General features: G+C 46.6%; 1 long non-coding RNA gene across 3 annotated transcripts; it reads left to right on the plus strand.

Annotated features, from left to right (window-relative positions):
- The first annotated feature begins 861 nt into the window (after window positions 1-861).
- On the plus strand, window positions 862-16,897 carry LOC136020022 (uncharacterized). 3 transcript variants are annotated; one of them, XR_010615165.1, is made up of 6 exons: window positions 862-983; window positions 1,196-1,238; window positions 3,158-6,945; window positions 11,867-13,060; window positions 13,683-14,054; window positions 15,382-16,897. It is a non-coding gene; the product is annotated as an uncharacterized LOC136020022 (long non-coding RNA). The 3 variants fall into 3 exon arrangements; XR_010615167.1 differs by lacking the exon at window positions 3,158-6,945; XR_010615166.1 differs by lacking the exons at window positions 862-983; window positions 1,196-1,238; window positions 3,158-6,945 and adding an exon at window positions 10,777-11,120.
- The last annotated feature ends 876 nt before the right edge of the window (window positions 16,898-17,773 follow it).

A 17,773-nucleotide genomic window follows, 5' to 3' on the forward strand; every position in this document is an offset into this window, starting at 1 on the left:
GCCCGGGGAGCCATTCACAGCTTGCCAGGGATAAACACAATTACACATTTTTAAATGTCAGACTTCAGGAGAAGAAATGAAAAAGGTAAACTATATAAATCTCAGAGAGAGAGAGAGCTGCTCTCTCTTTGAGGAACAGCTTCTCAGCCAAGCCACCATGCCCCTACATCTATAGCACAGGTATAGCCTTCTACATCTCTGGGATGCAGAGGCACAGAGGGACACAAGAAATACATAGAAAGTAGCAGTAGAACTTGTGTTTCCCATATTGCTGTTTAAAATCATCATGCCCTGGTCTGTGTTCCCACAGCCTCTCCCCTCCTCATTCACAGGAGGCCAGGTTGCACAGGGGAGAGTCTGCTCTGCTCCTTACTCATTTCACAGTCAGCTGCTTTGATCTCATATGTGATTAAAAGAGGAGAGTTCAGATGGATTAAATGAGAGCCACTTACATAATCTGTTTAAAATTCCAATAGCACATACCCAGAGAGAAGAACAGCCACCAGCTCCTGCTTGTTCTATAAGCTAGGTGGGAGCTTTGATGCTGTTCCCCTACTCCTAGAGGTCCTGGGACAGCACAGAACATAACATAACCTGTAGGAAATAACAGCCTTATCATTAACAGCAATAGCAGATACCTACTAGAAAGAGAAATAAAGCATGGGGTGGGGTGGAGAGGCTTATAAAGCCCAGGCCCTGCTAATGAGCAGTTGTTTGAGCTCTATAAAAGCTGATGGCATGATGGGGCTCTGGTGTTTTAAGAGGGTGGGTATTGTTGTGGTTTTGAAGGGCTTCTGGGAGGTTGTTGGTTAGGGAAGGAGTAGGGGGTGAACACTGGGTGGGAGGAAGTACTAAGTTAGTTGGGTCTCCTTATCTGGTTTCTCCTAGGCTTATCATGTCAGCCTGGAGGAAGAAATGAGGAGAGAGGAAAGCCCTTCAAACAAATGGATGGGGCTGAAGTCCTTTGGAGAGTGCTTGCATGGGTAGGAGAGAAACTGGAGTTTCTCATTGCCTGTATGGCAGATTATAGAACAGTTTGGGTTGAAAAGAACCTGAAGTATCACCTGCCAGCTCCTCTAAAAATGAAAGGAGCCTGTCCCACCATTATGGAGGCTTGATAGACTTAGGCTGTAGAGGAAGGCAGTACAGCTGGTGGGTTTATAGGACCCCAGAAAGATGCTGTTTTATCCCATAGGTATTTTTCCTGCTGGTCTGGGAGGATGCTGCAGTAAAACAAGGTAAGGAGATGGCAAATGCAAATCTCTTGATGCAGGGAAAGGGTGGGAATTATGATAATGCAGTATGCTGGATGGTTCACTTCAATGCTTGGATGGCACTGTTAATGGAAAGCTGCCAAAACTGGTACAGCTACTGTTGAAGGGTTGTTGGGTGGTTATGGAAGTGAGAACTATTTCAAGGAATTGGATAGGGGCCTGGAGGGGTAGGAGGATGTAGGATGTCAGGTCTGGGGCTGGTGATGATAACCAGCAAAGCCAGTGCATGCTGGACTGGGAGTGAATGTGACCAGCACAAGGAGGAGGTACTCAGCCCCAGTAGAAGTGTGTCTGAGGTTGAAGGATGGACCTTGGACCTCAGGGACAGATATCCACTCATGTGCAAGCACAGAGTAGCCAGGAGCTGTATGATGGAGGTATGAGCAGGGAGTGCTGGGGATGGGTAACAGCATAGAGAGGTGACATCCTAGGTCCTGTGTGTAAGGCCACTATAGGAAACTAGGTGCAGTTTTTTGTGGAAGGGAGGAGGTCCCTTGCTTGGTGGCATGGTGTTGTACAGGGCTGCTTGCAGCCAGAAGCTGGACTGGAGAATAAAGTACATGGCAAATTAATAGGTGAGGTGCCTTTTTGGCCTTGCTGGAAGCTGTGAGACCTTTTCATAGGAGTGTTGCTTGGAGTATCTCATATCCATTTGACCTTCGTGTTCACTGCTGTGTTGGATTGTATTGACCTCGGGAGCATGAAGGTCTGGTCTCTAACCTGGCTTTGGAAAATGGCATGCCAAGGGCACTTCAACTGCTGCTGTTACATCCATGTAATATTAATCTAAGTTGTGATTTCCAGAGTAGCATTTCTCCACTGAGACCAGGCTAATGAGTGTCTCGGAGCCCACATGGCATCCAAGTGTTTCAAAGTGTAAGGGCCATGAAGGACTAAATAGGGCATCTCCTGTTAGCTGGCTGTAAATCATTAATTTGATGGCTTTGTGTAATGGCAGGAAGATGAAACAAGACTGCAGCAACATTACCCAGTGAACTCAGCTTATTTACTAAGTGATAAAGGGTTCAACATAGTTTCTTATGCAGTTAAACTTCAATCTAAATGCTAGTTATGCATAGGACGGCTCATGCTTAGGCAAAGGCAGCTGTGAATGGCACCCAACCCTTTGCAGGTACTGCTTACAAGCTGCACTGAGTGAGAGAGCACTGTCTTCATAGAGAATGACAACAGGGCTCTCAAGGGAATGGAAGAGCCTTTTTGAGGTGCCAAGAAATGAAGCAAGACTTGGAGGGATGGCACTTATAACAACAGAGGCTGGCACGATAACTAGGCTCTGGTGGGGGTTTGAAAACCAGTCTCTGAAGGTGTTTAAAGTGTCATGGAAAGTCTAGCTGTTCTTGTTCCAGGTGGGCTATTTACAAGCCTCGATAATGACCTAGCAGATGTTTATCTCCCTTTCAGGATAGCAGGAGGTTTAAGGTGTTGTTTGCATAGCAATGGGAACTTGTCTGGGGATGAGGCTGATGGAAATGAGACCTCTACCATCAGACAGCACAACAACAATCCTCCCTAGAGAGGCCTTGAGGTTCATGAGCAGGCAGGACTGGTGGAGACAGTTTTTCCTACACTGCCTAAAGACTTGCAGGGTGTCATATAGACCAGCTTGTCAGCTGGGGGATGAGTGGCATCCAGGGCTGTGTTGAGGTGAGAGTGGTCACTGCTGGGTGAGATCTGGATGGCTTCCAAAGCATGTAGTATCTATATCTGGTGCACTTTACCAGGGCTGTCTGAGTACAAGTGGAAGTGGAGGGGAATCAGAGGGGAGGTATTTAAATGGTGTTAGGGCACACTGGGGTCCTTGAAAACTGAAGAGCTGCATTCTGAAGTGAACTGCTGTGGGTTTCCCATCCTTACTATTGCAGATGCTCTTTGCCTCTAACAAAACCTGATGGTGTCCGTTGAGCCTCTTTAGCTAAAAATACTGAATATGAGGCCAGCACAGAGTTTTTTTAAGCGGAGCTGAGAAGTGGTACAAGGAATGCCAGCCAGGACAGTGGCTCTTAGAGAAAACTGAGTTGGCCATCACGGAGATGAAATGATTTCTCTGGCTGTTCAGTGTTGCTTGAACAGCCAGCTATGCACTCCTGAATGCCTCTCCAGGTACAAGCACCTCTTGAGCTGGATGCCTTTCATGAGGCTGCTGTTCACCCCGTGAACAGGAGTCTGCTGCTCAGCTTTCAGAGAAAACTCCCTAATCATTATGTTTAGGCCCCTACTAGCAAAGAAGAAAGTGATGGAGGATCACAGCAAAGAGCAGAGTGTCATTAATGAACAAACAAAGCAGCAGCTATGACCAGAGAAAATGTGCTGGTCCCAGACAGCTGAGGTTTCTAGACAGAGTTTACTGGAGCAGGAAGCAAACAGTCTGTTTACAGAGCTAATGTGAGGATGAAAGGGAGAAAATGAAACTAGCGCTTTGATGCTTTTGCTTGAGGAAAAAGATGAGGAAACAATGCTGCTAGAAATATTTGAAACACAGACAGCTGGTAGTACAGTCATCATAGCTGGACACAGAGCAAATGAGACTGCAGAGATGCTTGGAATTGGCTTTTCTATTTGAAAAGTCTGGCATCTGTGTAAACACAGGCAGCTTCAGTCACTTGGTCTCTCCATTGGACTTGACTCAAGATACAGTAAGCAAAGCACAGCTAGCCTGAGAGAATAATCTGAAAAGCAAGAGGAGCTGAGCTGTCCAGGGAAGCATTAAAAACGCTGGGTCACCAAGGCCAGGCAAGCACACCGGGCTGGAGATGCAAATATTGTCTACCGGGTGCAGGGGAAGGAGAAAGCTCACAGAACAGTCAAATGTACAGCTCGTGGGATGGAACAGAGTGACCTGGGAAGGGAAAACCTCAGGCTCTGTTACCGCAGCAGCCCCAGCAAGTGGAGGGGCTGAAAAGCTGCCTGCTGTGTGATGCTGTGCCCAACTATCTGAAGGTCGGCAACTGGACTTCCCTCAGGACAAACCTCAGCATTGTTGATTCCCTTCCCTCATTTGGGCTTGCTGGATGGTTTCACTGGATGGAGTTGCTTTATCTTTCTCCTTTACCAGTAGCATGTCAGAAAGCACTCTTGCTCAAGTGACTGACCATAGGCTTGGGCTGATAGGAAGCAAAGAAGTCTCACATCTCCTTTAGAACTAAGGAAGCTGTCAGTTATGCCAAGAAAGATATTCCTCCATTTAGCTCCTTTGTAGCTGTCAAATACATTTAACTTTCTGTGTTTTTTCATCTGGAATCCCAAGAAAAACATCAATTGCACCCTGTTTGTTGGAGGTTTCCCCTCTTCCAGCTCCTGTGCTTCAGTTAAAATGACAGAAGATATAGCAGTTTAAAAGGAGCTTGTTCTGTGACTGATGCGACTCAAGAATCATGAGCAGCGATATTAGACTGGGGAAGGTAATCAATAGCTGAGATGATACCAAAATACATTCTGAATTCAACAGGCAAATGCAGGCAGCCCTTTCAAAGCCTCGGAGATTTCACTGCTTATCCCCAACCAAGAGAAGTGGGGAATAACTTTGTCTAAACTCATTCTGGGAGCAACTGAGCCCTCACCACCTAAAACCAACAAATGCCTCTGGTTTGATCAGGAAAGGTCTTTATGTGCTTATGCATGCTGTGTCCCTGAAGAAAAGCAAAGGAGTGGTGTCTGGAGGCTCCCTTCAGGTCTTTTATGGAGATGCTACATGTACCTAAGGCTGATCTCTGCCTCAGAGGCCTTCAGATGTCCTTTAGAAACTGTGCCTGCTTGTGTACCTGTCAGCATGATTGACTTCTTGGGGCAAGCACTCCATCCTCATGTCCTGGTGCTCATCCTTGTGATGCGTACTGCAGTTGTTCGACTGCTTCCTTGTGGTGCTTTCCAAGGGTTTAGGGCAGCCTCGCCTTTGAATCCACAGTTAATGTGCGTGGCTCGGCAGCTCCAGCTGCTTCTTGGCATGCTGAGTCCCTGTGTCTCGATGGTGTTTTGTATTCTTTCAAATACCTGGTCCTGGATTTGAACATTTCCACCGACTCTCTCAAGAGCTGGTTGACTCGGGAGCCATCTCAAGCTGACCAGCTTTCTCGGCTTGTTGCATGTCCTTTTTCCTTCATGGACACCATGTTCTCAAGGTCTGCTGGAAGTCAACAAATGTTTGCTGAAATGTACTTCAGATCCCACTTGTACTTCCATGATTCAGCATTTGCATTGCGGCTAGTGCAACCTAATGCTCTACAAGAGGATCTTTCAGTTATCCCATTGGATAGTGTCATTTTAACAAAAAATAATCCTTTCCAGACTTATTGTGGCCCCTAATCCTGTCCTCCAATATGTATGCACCCACTGAGGCCTTTTTACCAGTGAGTTTAATAAGCATCCTCTACAGGGCAACATCCAGGTCACTAATGAAAAGTTGAATAATATTACAGTTGTGCGCTGGAAAAGCCTCCTTGATGTCTTCCATTCTGACAATGAGTCATTTGCAGCACCTCTGCAAACCCAAGTTTCCAGCAGGTTTTGCACTGGTGGTGTATTAAGTTCTTCCCAAATGCCTCTTTCACATGTATATATTTGCTTGTAAGAGCTTATTGTAAGATGGTAAAAAAAACACCCCATGCTAAAATTGGTATACAAGGTATCATCTGCTGGTGCTGCTTACCTTGCTGCTTTTAACAGCTGTGGTAATCAGTAAAAATGAGATACAAAGACTTAGATGTGGAAAAAGTCCATCGTCGACTCTTTTGAGTGGGTAGCATCTGCACCGAACTGCTGGAAAAATGAGCATAACTTCAAAAAGAAAATTCCTACAGAACTCCTCTTTTTATTTGACCAGGGAATCTTGGGAAACCTCTCATAAGAAACCTTCAAATATCTGTACTGGGCATTTACTAGCTCTACATCCTGTCAGATATCACACCAATGTAATTTTCTTTTCTCCACATTTCATCTTAATGATGCTTTATAGCATGTGTTCACAGTGTTATTCATTAGCTCTGGGTAAATAAACCTAAAAATGAGGTAAAAACCTACAGCAAATATGAACAGCAAAAAGACTGGTTCAAGAAAGATTCATAGGGAAGTGGAGCAGATTTTTTCCTCCTTTGGCCATTAGTGTGTTGTTTGGGAATCACTCAGCCGTTCGTGTTTACTTTTAGTGATGGGAATTATGTGATTACAACACATTACTATCTCAATTTGTGGCAGAAAGGCTAGCTAGAAGACACTTAGGTGGGTATTATGATCAGAAAGCTGACTGTACTTTTGAAAGATAAGATGATGCCTGAGCATGGTGCACTGCAGCAGGAGGGTCCTTACACACATGCCCTCTTTCCTTGGGTGCTCACACAACAATGCGTTACTTCACTTTAAAAACTCAGAAATTGAGACTTTAGCTGTATAGTTGAGGAGATGCTGGTGAGAAGGAGTCTCTGGTCAAACCAACTGCTTGGAGCAGGACTGCTGCTCGTGCCAGACCAGGTCATGGTGTTGTCCAGCCAGTCTCTGGAGGAAGCGAGTCTGAGGAGCCTGCTCTGGATCCCATCACCTTCACAGGGACTGGGCTTGTCTGAGGTCCAGCCTGAGCCTACAATGCTTGCTATGTGTGGCTGTTGTAATAGCATCCAACACTACTGAGAAGAGTGTCCCCATCTTCCTGCCTGTTCTTCAGGTAAGTGAAGGCTGCAATTAGATCTCATCTGAGCCTACTTTTGGCCAGGTGAGGCTGGCCTGTCTCTCCCAGCCTTTCCTCATAGATGTAAGCCACAGATCCCAATTGTCTTGATGGTCGCTGCTGGCTCAGCTTTTCCCATGTCACTCTTGAACTTGGGGGCCCAAAACTGGATGTGGCACTGATGTGTGGCCTCTTGAGCACTGAGCAGAGGGGTTGGTAAACTCTTACAGTCTACTGGCCTTGTTCATCATGGTGCATCCTAGGATGGGGTTTGCATTATTCAGGATGAATACGCTGGAGGCTTATTTGCCCTGGCAGCCCATCAGTTCCCAGCCTGATGCCAGGCACGATGATGACCCACATGCATAACAATGCACTTCTTGTGGAGTTTGGAGTTTGTTTGCCCCATCCTCAAGTTTCTCAAGGTCCCCCTGGTTTGGAGCTCTCCTGTTTGCTGTGTCAATCACCTTCTCTAATTTAGTACTGTCCACAAATTTGCTGAGGGTGCGTTCTGTCTCATCACCCAGGTAGCTGATGAAGATATTGAACAATATCAACCCCAGTATTGACCCCTGAGGCACTCTGCTTATTACTGGCTGCCAACCAGATGTTGAACCATTGATTACCATGCTTTGAGCCTAGCGGCCCAGCCAATTTTCAAGCCATCTAATAGTCCTTTCATCCAGCTTGTACTTCCTCAGCTTCCAAATGAGAATGCTGAGGGAGACAGCGTCTAAAGCTTGATCAACCTGGCTGTGTTGAATTAAGGCCAAGTCTGAGGTTATTAACTGAAACAGCAGACATGCCTACACAACCAAATGAAGGAGTGATTGCAGCGTCTGCTGCTGTAACCATGCTGGCTCTAGGGCACAGTAACTATAGCATTAACATGGGTATTAGCTCCTGCTAACAAGCCGAGTAAAAGCTCCTGAGGAATTAGGCTTAAGAGTACTGCTTTCTAGCAGAAACTGAAGTCCGCACTCCTGCATCTTTGCTGTTCCTATTGCCTATGCCAGTTTGGTGGAGCGAGGCTGGGCACGCTAGCACATGCAGCAACAGTATTTGCTTTTGCTGTGTAATCACACCTAATAATTTTGTGCTGACAGAGCTGACTTCTCAGGGGCACAAAGCAGCAATTAAAAACTGTACTTGAAATCATTATATGAAGACAAACGCTATACCTAATGCTGCGTGAGGCACTTGGATGGGTGAGCAAATAACTGGGGAGGTGGAGAATTCAGATGGGAAAGAGAGGCCTTTTGGTATTTATCCACCTGTTTGTGATTTGCGAGTTCACATACATTATGGATGCTGTGTGCCTCTATTCAGAGGGACTAATGCTGCCAGATATATTCTGAAGACTTATGGCGATAAACAAAGAAGAAAACATTTAATTGACCCAAAATGACTATTGCTATTGGTGTCAAATATACAAGAGCAAAGCTGGTCAGCTTGAATCACAAATCCTCAGCTGGTAAAGACGTTTTAGTAAGGACCTGAGACAGCTGCACAGTGCAATTTCTCTCACTAATGGTTCTTAAATTAAGAAATTAACCCCCTTCTACAAGCATTTGGATTGCACTGGAGTGGGAGACAGGAACAAAAATTGGACTGGAGTCCATGGTAATGGCAACCATGGATGCTGCCAGTGATACTTAGGATATTTGAGCCCTGGTGCTTGCAGAAATAAGGCACTCTAGACTGTCAGATATGGCCCTTGGAAGGGGCAGTCCCCAAAGGCATTGGTGAGCTCACCATAGTACCCATGTGCTGCAATGTGCTTGTCAGGCATACTGGTCTTGGCCAGAGGTTATGTCTTCTATTAGTGTTGAGCTTAAACCAACTCGTCTTTCAGTAGTGTCCAACCATCTTCTGTCACCAGTTAGACCAAATCTCTGCATTGCTGGAACTCCTCAGTGTACAAATTTCAGCTGGATCAGCTGATGGAGCCAGCAGACATAGGCCAGGCCTTATACCAGCTTCAGGATTTGATTCTGGCTCTCTGGTCTCTATGTCCAGCATGGCAGCACAGATGAGACCTGAGCAGCCTGCAGCCTGTCCACCCCTTTTCTGTCAAGGCATCAAAAGCTCTTGAATGACTTTGGACTGGTAGAGTGAGTTCATGTCAGACCAGTTGTCTGTATCATAAAGCTGCAGTGGTTTTCAGCTGGTATTAGGAGCCCTGAGGCTGGGTTTACTGTATTGTCAAAGAGTGACCTTGCCAAGCTGTTTGTAATGCATGGACTGTTGCAAATGAATGAAGCTTCTGTTAGGGAAGCATCAAAGCAGCAGCAGGACTTGGGACTCGGATGCTATTGCTTAGTGGATGAAGGGCCCTGTGCAGCCATGCATCTATGCCCCTTCACATGAAACATTCATGATGCACACTGGGAGGTGTGAAGGGGTTTCTTTAGCCCGCTCCTGAGTAAGTCCATTCCTCGTGGCTTCACAGGCTCAGCTGAACTGAGATTTGGGCAGATGTGATCTCTGAACCCTGTGATCCAAATAATTGCTACTAGCCATGTCATGGTCTCATTGAGTGCTGTCATTGCCTTTGATTTGACTACCTTTGAACGTGAGCTTGAGATCGGTGAGGTCAAGATGTTGCGACATGACAGAAAACTTCAAAGCTCTTGGAGGATCTGTCAATGTGGATAGGTCTTGGGCTGTGTCCTTATACTGGCTGCAAAAATGCTTCTCATTTTTACCGTTTCATCTTCATGTTCTTTCTAAAAGCATTCTGAAATGGGGGATGCCTGGAGATATTTTCTTTAGCTTTTGCTAGATCTTCATCCCCATCAACAAGAAATGTCTGAGTTTATTTTTGTGTGTGTGATCTTCTAATAGGTTGCTTTTACCCCTTTGAAGGGGAAGTCATTGACTTTCTTAGGAGTTCAGGCTCCTTTGTCCCATCCTCCTGAAAGATCTTTGTTTCTGTCTTCTGCACTGCTCTGCAGACTGGCATAATTTCTTTCCTTCATGCCTTTCCCAGGAATTCTCACTGATTCACCAATTTTAACGGTTCTGCACCACTTTGAGAGATTCAGAAATAGCAAGAGTTCCTTAAACACAAAACAGTTGATACTTCCAGCCATTTCCTCACTTCTATCTAGGTCAACACCTGTTTGGGGTGTAATGCTCAGTGCATGGTGAGCTGCCTTTCTGGTCACCCCATGCAACTGTTTCAGTTCTCCCAGAGTCCAGCATATTTGCTGTGTCAGACTGAGATGCCAAAGCACATTAATTACTGTAAAACAGCTTAAACAGCTTTAATTTCATAAACATACAGATTTCCATGGTTTCTGTGATTTCTTCCACAGTGGTTGCCATACCTTGTGCGAAGATGTTTTCAGTTATCTTTGGAATTTTGAATCTGTCCTTCACAGTAGTACTAAGGTTGAACTATTGCCGCTGAATAATGGTGCCTTTCTGTAGCTGATATTGCATGCAGGTATCATTTGAAGCACTGAAAGGTGGTGACTATTTTACTCTCATTTTCACTAGGGACTATTGGCTCATTGCCTCTCCCTGCAAACACGCCTCTGCTCCACATATGCGAGCTTTCTTCAGGTTAATGGGAGAGTCAAGCTGATTAGTTCTCTGCAAGTGGTGAATGAAAATATGGGAGGACTGGGTATTTTGCCTGGCAGATGGTAGTAGTGGCTCCACTATTACTCAGAGGTTTCTTTTCCATGTGATCCTGATAAACTTATAAGTAAGGGTGTTTGGTGCTTAGCATCCTTTTGGCTTTTCATATCTGGGAGCCCAGGATGGATCTGAAGTTCCCTTTGTAGTCTGCTGAAACCAGTACTTAAGCGTTTGGAAAACTTCTTGCACTCCTTCGTCATTATCAGTTTTCCTGCAGTGCCGTTTGCTGTATCTGCAGGCTGTTCTTGCAGGATGTGGTCCTATGTGGGTCTCAGGTTTTCCTGTGTCTACAAGACCTGCCAGCAAACACACCTGCATCACCCATGCAGCAATTCCCTTGGAAACCCTTTGGCTTTCTGCCCCTTTCCTAAGGGTCATTCCACCTGCTTATGGAGTTTTGCTTAGAATTTCCTGTTCCTGAGACTTTTTTCATCATTTTTAAGGTTATATGCTGCTATTGTTGAACCAGACTGTACAACCACAAGCTTTTCTTCAAAGCTTCCATCTCTTTTCAGGCTGGAGGGGTGAGCCAGTTTTGATTGACTGAGGCTTCTTTTGACATAGCTCCCTTCAGTCAGCAACGAACAGTCTGCATTGCCTGCTTACATTTTAACTCTATTATTACTATTCTGGAGAGGAATGATATGTTGTCTTAAATCCTTGCTGACTGCTTAAAATTCTCCCACATCTTTAGAGTGTTTAATTATTCCCCTTCAGGAACAGGTTTAAATTGACTGACTTCCTTTAAGGCTGTGATTTCATGTGTAATGGCAGTACTGCTGAAATTATTATAGGCTGGCTCCCTCCCTCATGCAGCTGACTGACCTGGGAAAAGCAACACTTCAAAACCAGCCTTTCCTCTTTGAGCTGGGTTTAATTCGATGGGCTCCCTTGCTCTGGTTGCTCCCCAGCCCCATGGATGCATCAGGGCCAGGGCATGGAGCATCTCCTACAGTGGAGGAGCTGGTGTTTAGTGGCGTGAAGTGTGGGTGGTATTTTGGTCTGAGTTTTGTCTCAAGCTCCCTTCACCAGGGGGATTGCTGATGTTCATTAGCAACTAATTGGTGCTGGCGAGCTGTGACTTTTTACCCCACGGTTTCTCGGTGACTCTGATGGCAGCAGCTGATGCTTAATTGCTAAGTCTGAGTGAAGCTGCGGGTTCACAGAGATTGCCCGAGTTCTGTTATCTGCCTTTGCTTGACAATTACATGTAGTTTTGATTAGTAAAATGTTGATGGGTTTTACTGTTCTGTTTCTTTGATGTTTCCAGAAAGCTTTAGCTGCGCTGCCGAGCCGCTCCTGTAAATCGTGCCAGAGCATTATTTATGCATGGGAAAATGGAAACTGCATCTGGACCAATGTTGCTTGGAGAGGCTGCTTCCAAACCAGATTTCTCGTGGTTGCCATTTGAGGCAGAAATTACGCCTGACATATTTTACCCAAGAACTAGTTTTAATTTGTTGGTTTGCCTGATTGAATCAAATGTGACTGTTAAATGGCCCCCTTTTTGACTTCCTAATCTATTTGCATGTGTATCTTTGTGGGTAAATGTGGAAAATAGAATGGGGTCATTGCTGTCTGCCTGCTCAAATGGGAGGAGCAGACTCATGTTTTTTCCATGGTCCATTTTGACCCATTAGCTCTCCCTGTTCCAATGTCTGAGAAGCTACTGAGCCAGTTTCAAACCCAAAACAGCTGTGAAAGGATCCAACAGCTTGAATCCAGGAGCTCTGATTCTGTGGAAATGTGGTTTTTGGGGCCATTCTGAGATTGGCAAAGTTCAAGGCCATAGTTTTGTGACCTTACCCCTTACATGATTCCCTAGTCTGAAAGAAGTCCAGCTGTTAATCCTGCTAGCTTCACCTCTGGGTCCAAGCACTCCTGTTGAGGTAATTGCAGTAAATGAGCCAAAGTCTCAGCTGAGGTCTGGCTGGATAATTTCTCTCTCAGAGCAGCCCTGAAATGGGAAATGCAACATGTCAGCTGGCTGCCTCTTCCAATGCCAGGCTGTACCATGTTGGTTGAGATGCTGTTTTGTGCTTTCTCCAGGCAGACTCGTGCCTGGTGTGGGGCAGAAGGGCACATCAGATGCTGCAGAACTAATGTGAAATGTATGAGGTATGAGGTGTGTGCCTGGTCCCTCCTCCCTGCTCATCATGGTTCCCATTCCCTCTTTCCTGCAGTGACAGCCTGTTTGGGCAATTATCCCTTGTTGGGGGGATCTGCAAGTCCCCCTGGCATGGTGCTGAGGATAACAGTGCTGCAGAGGCACAGCTTGCACAGCAGCAGAATGCTGCTCTGTTTTCTTCTCAGTTCCTCACACCTGGCACTTCGAAGCATTTCAATTGTTTGTGTGTTTTCTTGACTGTGCACTGAACTGATGTTTTCAAAGAGTTTTCTATCACAGCCCCACAACAGTAATGTGACAACAGTAAAGCAGTGATGGTTGGACTACAGACTGTGGGTAGGTGCAAAGTTCAACTCCCTGCATGCATTGCCTTCCCCTTGATATTTCTGGTTATCATGTCTTATTTCTCAGATTCACAGTGTTTGTGCAAAAGGTCTCTCTCTCTTTGCTTCCTCTTCAAAGAGTAAGGTTTATTCTAAATATTTGCCTTTTTCATAGAGCTATTGTTGCCTTTGGACCTATCCTCTAGGTGGTGATACCAAGGTCCTGTGCCTTCATCTTGTTCTTCCACGCTTCCCTTTTTTTCTCCAGTGTCTTTTCATTGCTGTGGCATGCCTTGATTTAAGGGAAATTTGCCCCCCAGCTCCTGAATCACCTGTCCTCAGGATAACTGATGCTGTAGTTCCCTTGCACTGTGCTGTTCTCATGATAATGTAAGGCAGATGTCTGCTTTGCCTTGCCGAGCCACTCTGCAGCACCTGGGGCTGGGTAAGCTCCCTGGCCAAGCGAATATGGATGGGATGGCAGGAGCAATTGGCCTCAGAGCTCACAGCTATTGAGAGGTTCAATTTCTGTGGTTTTTTTTCCATAAGGAATTCCCCAGTTGCTGTATTATACACAATAATTTTTAAAAGAAAAAAGCCCTCAACATTTTCCTGACCTTGGTTTGCCCTTGAAGGTACTGCACCATTGGCCAGCCTGTGATACTTGAATGCCAAGGATTGCCCTGGACCCAGAGCAGGTGTGTTCATCCTGTCTTCTGGAGAAGAATCTGGTACTTGGTGCAGAGAAGAGGTTCACCGATGCGCCTGGAACCATCTTCCTCAGGCCTGGACCAGACCTGTAAGGACGAAACTCACCAAGCTGGGATAGGAAGAATAATGTTGCTGGGACAAGTCTGATTCCCCTCTCCTTTCTGGGGCAGCGGGGATGACTTGAGAGAATACACCAATAAATCCTTCCTTTGGTGCCAACAACTTCCACTGACAACCAGTTCGCTGGAGGGCCAACCTGGCAGGAGATCCAGCAGATGTGAAGGCTTTGAATACCGGTAAGATCTTCACCCCGAGAAGATGATGTGTTTGCTTTCCAGCTGGGGCTGAGGGGTCTATTTGCACTGGTCTTCCAAACTCGAATGAAAAATGCTGCCATATCTACCTATCAAAAATATTGCAAGCTTATCTCTTATTAATTTGCTGTGGGAGCTGTACCCTGAAATGTGAATAAAATTCTGAATGAGATTGTTTGAGATAATTCACAGGTTCTGATTTGAAATATTTTACCTTTTTGTTTCAATGTGTTGTTGCTGGGCAGGATGACAGTTTGAAGCTGATACCTCATTTTAGATTTTACAGATCTTGTTAGTGTGAAAATGAATGAAACCTAAGAGTGTAATGTTGCATATTATTCAATTATTAGCTTTCAGCTGGGTCCAGAGCGCTTCTCTAACACTAATTCTGGGATGGAGTATCGGGAGGTAGCAACAGGGACTCTGAGGAACCAGAGAGCAAAACTCTTGCAAGCAAGATACTGACCTTGCAGAGGATACTTTCTCGAGTTTTAAATGGTGTAAGCCCCAGGGCCCAGTATAGGGTTTGCAAAGCAAATGAAGTTTCCATTGACTTCAGTGTGGGTTTGACTCTAAGGCTTCTTGCTGAGGAAGAGCCTGGTGCAGGGGGGTCTCCCCAGAGCACAGCAGAGGGGCAGGATCCCCTCCCTTGACTGCTGCTTATGCTCTGGGGGTGTAGCCCAGCACACGGGGGAGTTCCGGGATCAAGCGCACACTGAAGCCGGGTCATGGGGAGCTTCTCATCAACCAACACCCCCAAGTCCTTCTCCTTAATTCTTCCCTTTAGTTCTTCTCCTTAGCTCTTAATTCAGTCTCCGTCTATACATGGCCAAGTAGCAGCCTGATCAGCTCAGAAGAAAGTTTTGCTTTCCATCGGGTAGGAAATTAATGGGATGAGCCTCTAAACCCATTGATGCCACATGTGTGCCCCTGGTCATGGCCAGGGAGGTGTTGTCAGGAGGGGACTTGTTTGTGGCTCTGTGTTTCAGGATGCAGACTTCTGCTTTTATATCAGCTCATGCCACCCTCTTGGTGTTTCTACTGGGGCTGATGAGAGTGTTTATTGGTGCTGGGTGCATCTCCCCTGCCCCTGCACTCACCACAGCCCACCTCTGCTTATGGAGGGACCCTCTCCACATAGATGTGGATGTTCAGAAACACCAGCTCCAGCAGTGGCTTAGCAAGGACAGCAGCAGTACATGTGCATGTGTGGTTTAGGTTTGGGGCGGTGAAAGGGTGGTTGGTTGTTTTTATTTAATGATTTCTTTTTGACTCTATTTTCTTGTTCAAAATCCTCCTTTACCTGAAGGAGGCTGTTTGTCACTGGATAGCCCTGATGATGCTCCCTGAGGAACCACAACTGCAGGCAGTGGAGATGAATCAGGTCTGCCAGGATAATTGTGGCGGATAAGAGAGAACTGAAGCCTCCAGCCTAGCTGGAGAGAAAGAAGACTGCTGAGGAAAGAGGGGCAAGCTCACAGTGCCGGGAGATGCAGCGCACAGCCAGCCTGGAGAGCAAGAACCAGCATGCCCAGCCTGAATCGGGGAGGCTCTTTCCATATGCCAGCCACGCACACATCTTGGCTGACAGCACTTGCTTCCCAATGACACGACAGAGAGGAAGAAAATCAGAGCTGGCTGGAACATGGACTCCATAGTGAGAGCTCAGGAACAGCATGAAAGCCATCAGAAACGTGAGAGGGGAGGTAAAAACATTACCTGTAGCTCCCAGTGTGACTGAGCAGGGCTTAGTGCTCTAACAGTTTCTCCGTCAATCTGCCAGAGCTGTGCTTTGCCGCACAGAGCTGCCTCAGCCGGGTGGCTATTGCTGGGTCACCTTTAGCAAAGGATTTGTGTCACCGTAAGCTGTGGTTATAGGGTCATGCTGGAAGCGCAGAAAGCAGCGGTATGGTGCTGTTGGGTTTATTTTCCCAGCATTTGCTGCCAGATCCAGACTGCCATGATACCTCTTAGGCCAGTTATGGTGATAAAACTTCACAGTTGTGTGCATCTGCTGCTTTTTGTCTGGGATAAAGGGAAAGATGTGTTGCTTTTGTCTTTTGCATTGAGCAGCAAATACCCAGCTGAGCACCAGGCAGGAGCTGCCCCAGTTTTGGACTCGGGCAGCCCCTCTCTTTGCTGTTTGTAGCCTGGCACAGCAGCCCATTAGGGCTAATTGGTGAATTATGCTGATGTGCTTCAGAACTGCCTCCTTGATGTCCAGCAGGTATCCAAGTGTCTGCATGCAGACCCTCCCCAGCAGGAGCATGCACCCCATCCCCTGCCTGTCCCTGACAAGGTGTGACTCTGTCACCCTTCATGTGCTTCATGCTGTGTCTTCATGTCGCTACCTCCAGTGCTGGCTGGTCTTACAGCAGCATGGCTCGATGCAGCCCATGGATCCATCTGTGCTCCCCACCAGGCAGCCCTGCTCTGTAAGCAGGTACTGTAAGGTACCTCAAAGAGGAGCTGAGTGACCTGAGGTTTAAGCAGAGATCATGCACTCACACACACACACAAAAGTGTTAGGGAAGCTTTAACAGTTTTTCTTCATCTTTCACCTAGATACAAATGAAGAAGGGGATGCAATAAAGGTATTCTGTGCATTTCCTCCTCAGAAGGATGACCTGCAGCCCCTGTCTTTCATGATGCTTTCTAATGCAAACACTTCCTGGTAGTGAAGTCCTATTTGGGCATGAAGTGCAAGGCTGCAGGGGAAGGAGAGGGGCAACTGGGTGAAGCACTGTGCTGCTGTGCAGGGTCCTGGGATCCCAGTGAGCTCATCAGCTGAGGATGGAGGGAGTGTGGGATGCAGCCTGACCAAGGTGGACATGGAGGGAAGGGGTGGTGGGTGCAGGGGGTATGTGGAGTGGATGTGCACAGAGGCAGCAGGGCTGGCAGCTGGAGAGGCTTCCCGACAGGAATGCTGGATTTCACAGCACTCTCAGCTATTTCACAGTGCCCTTCTGTGCTCTCACCACCTGGCTCTGCTGCAGAGCAGCTGTGGTACAGCCCCTTTACAGCTGTTTGCCTAAGACCTGCTCATCACTGCTGTGCTCCTCTGCCTGCCCCTGCTGCTTTGCCACTACAAAACAGCTCTCTTGGTGGTGATGTGTGCCCATCTCCTCAGCTGCGTGGGTTTGCTTATAGCTGATGACGCTTTTCAGGCAAGAAAAACTGCTCCAAGGAAGCCTGGCTCTGCTGATGGTGCCCTGCTGCTGCTTCAGACGATGAGTGATGGGGTCTGGTGATGGAGTGATGCAAGGCAAAAAATGTCAGTCCCAGGGTGAGTATCCAATGCAAAGTCATCGTGCCCAGAGATCCGATGCAAACCTGCTGCAAAGGTGAAGAAAACCTGAGACGCTGAGAACATTTGAAGAGGCAGCACAGCCTAAACCTAAGGGAGGATGGAGACATCAAGCATAGTGTACCCAGTGGGCAAGAGCAGGCTAATGGAGAAGCTTATGAGCTAACTGAGAGATTAAAGAGCACTGGTGTGGACACAGTGCTTGGCCCAGCATGCAGTTAACCCATCCACATCTTTAAAGCAAATTTAAACCAGCAGTGTGCTTCTACTCTGTGTAAGCAATTAGCATCACGTGGCTGTGGTGATTTTCATTTGGCACCTGCATCCCAAAGCCAATTTAGCATGAAAATGCTCACTGAGTAAACACAACAAGAATAGCCTTTTAGCTCCTGGG

The sequence above is a fragment of the Lathamus discolor genome, chromosome 10 (genome assembly GCF_037157495.1).
Source record: "Lathamus discolor isolate bLatDis1 chromosome 10, bLatDis1.hap1, whole genome shotgun sequence".
Taxonomy (NCBI): domain Eukaryota; kingdom Metazoa; phylum Chordata; class Aves; order Psittaciformes; family Psittacidae; genus Lathamus; species Lathamus discolor.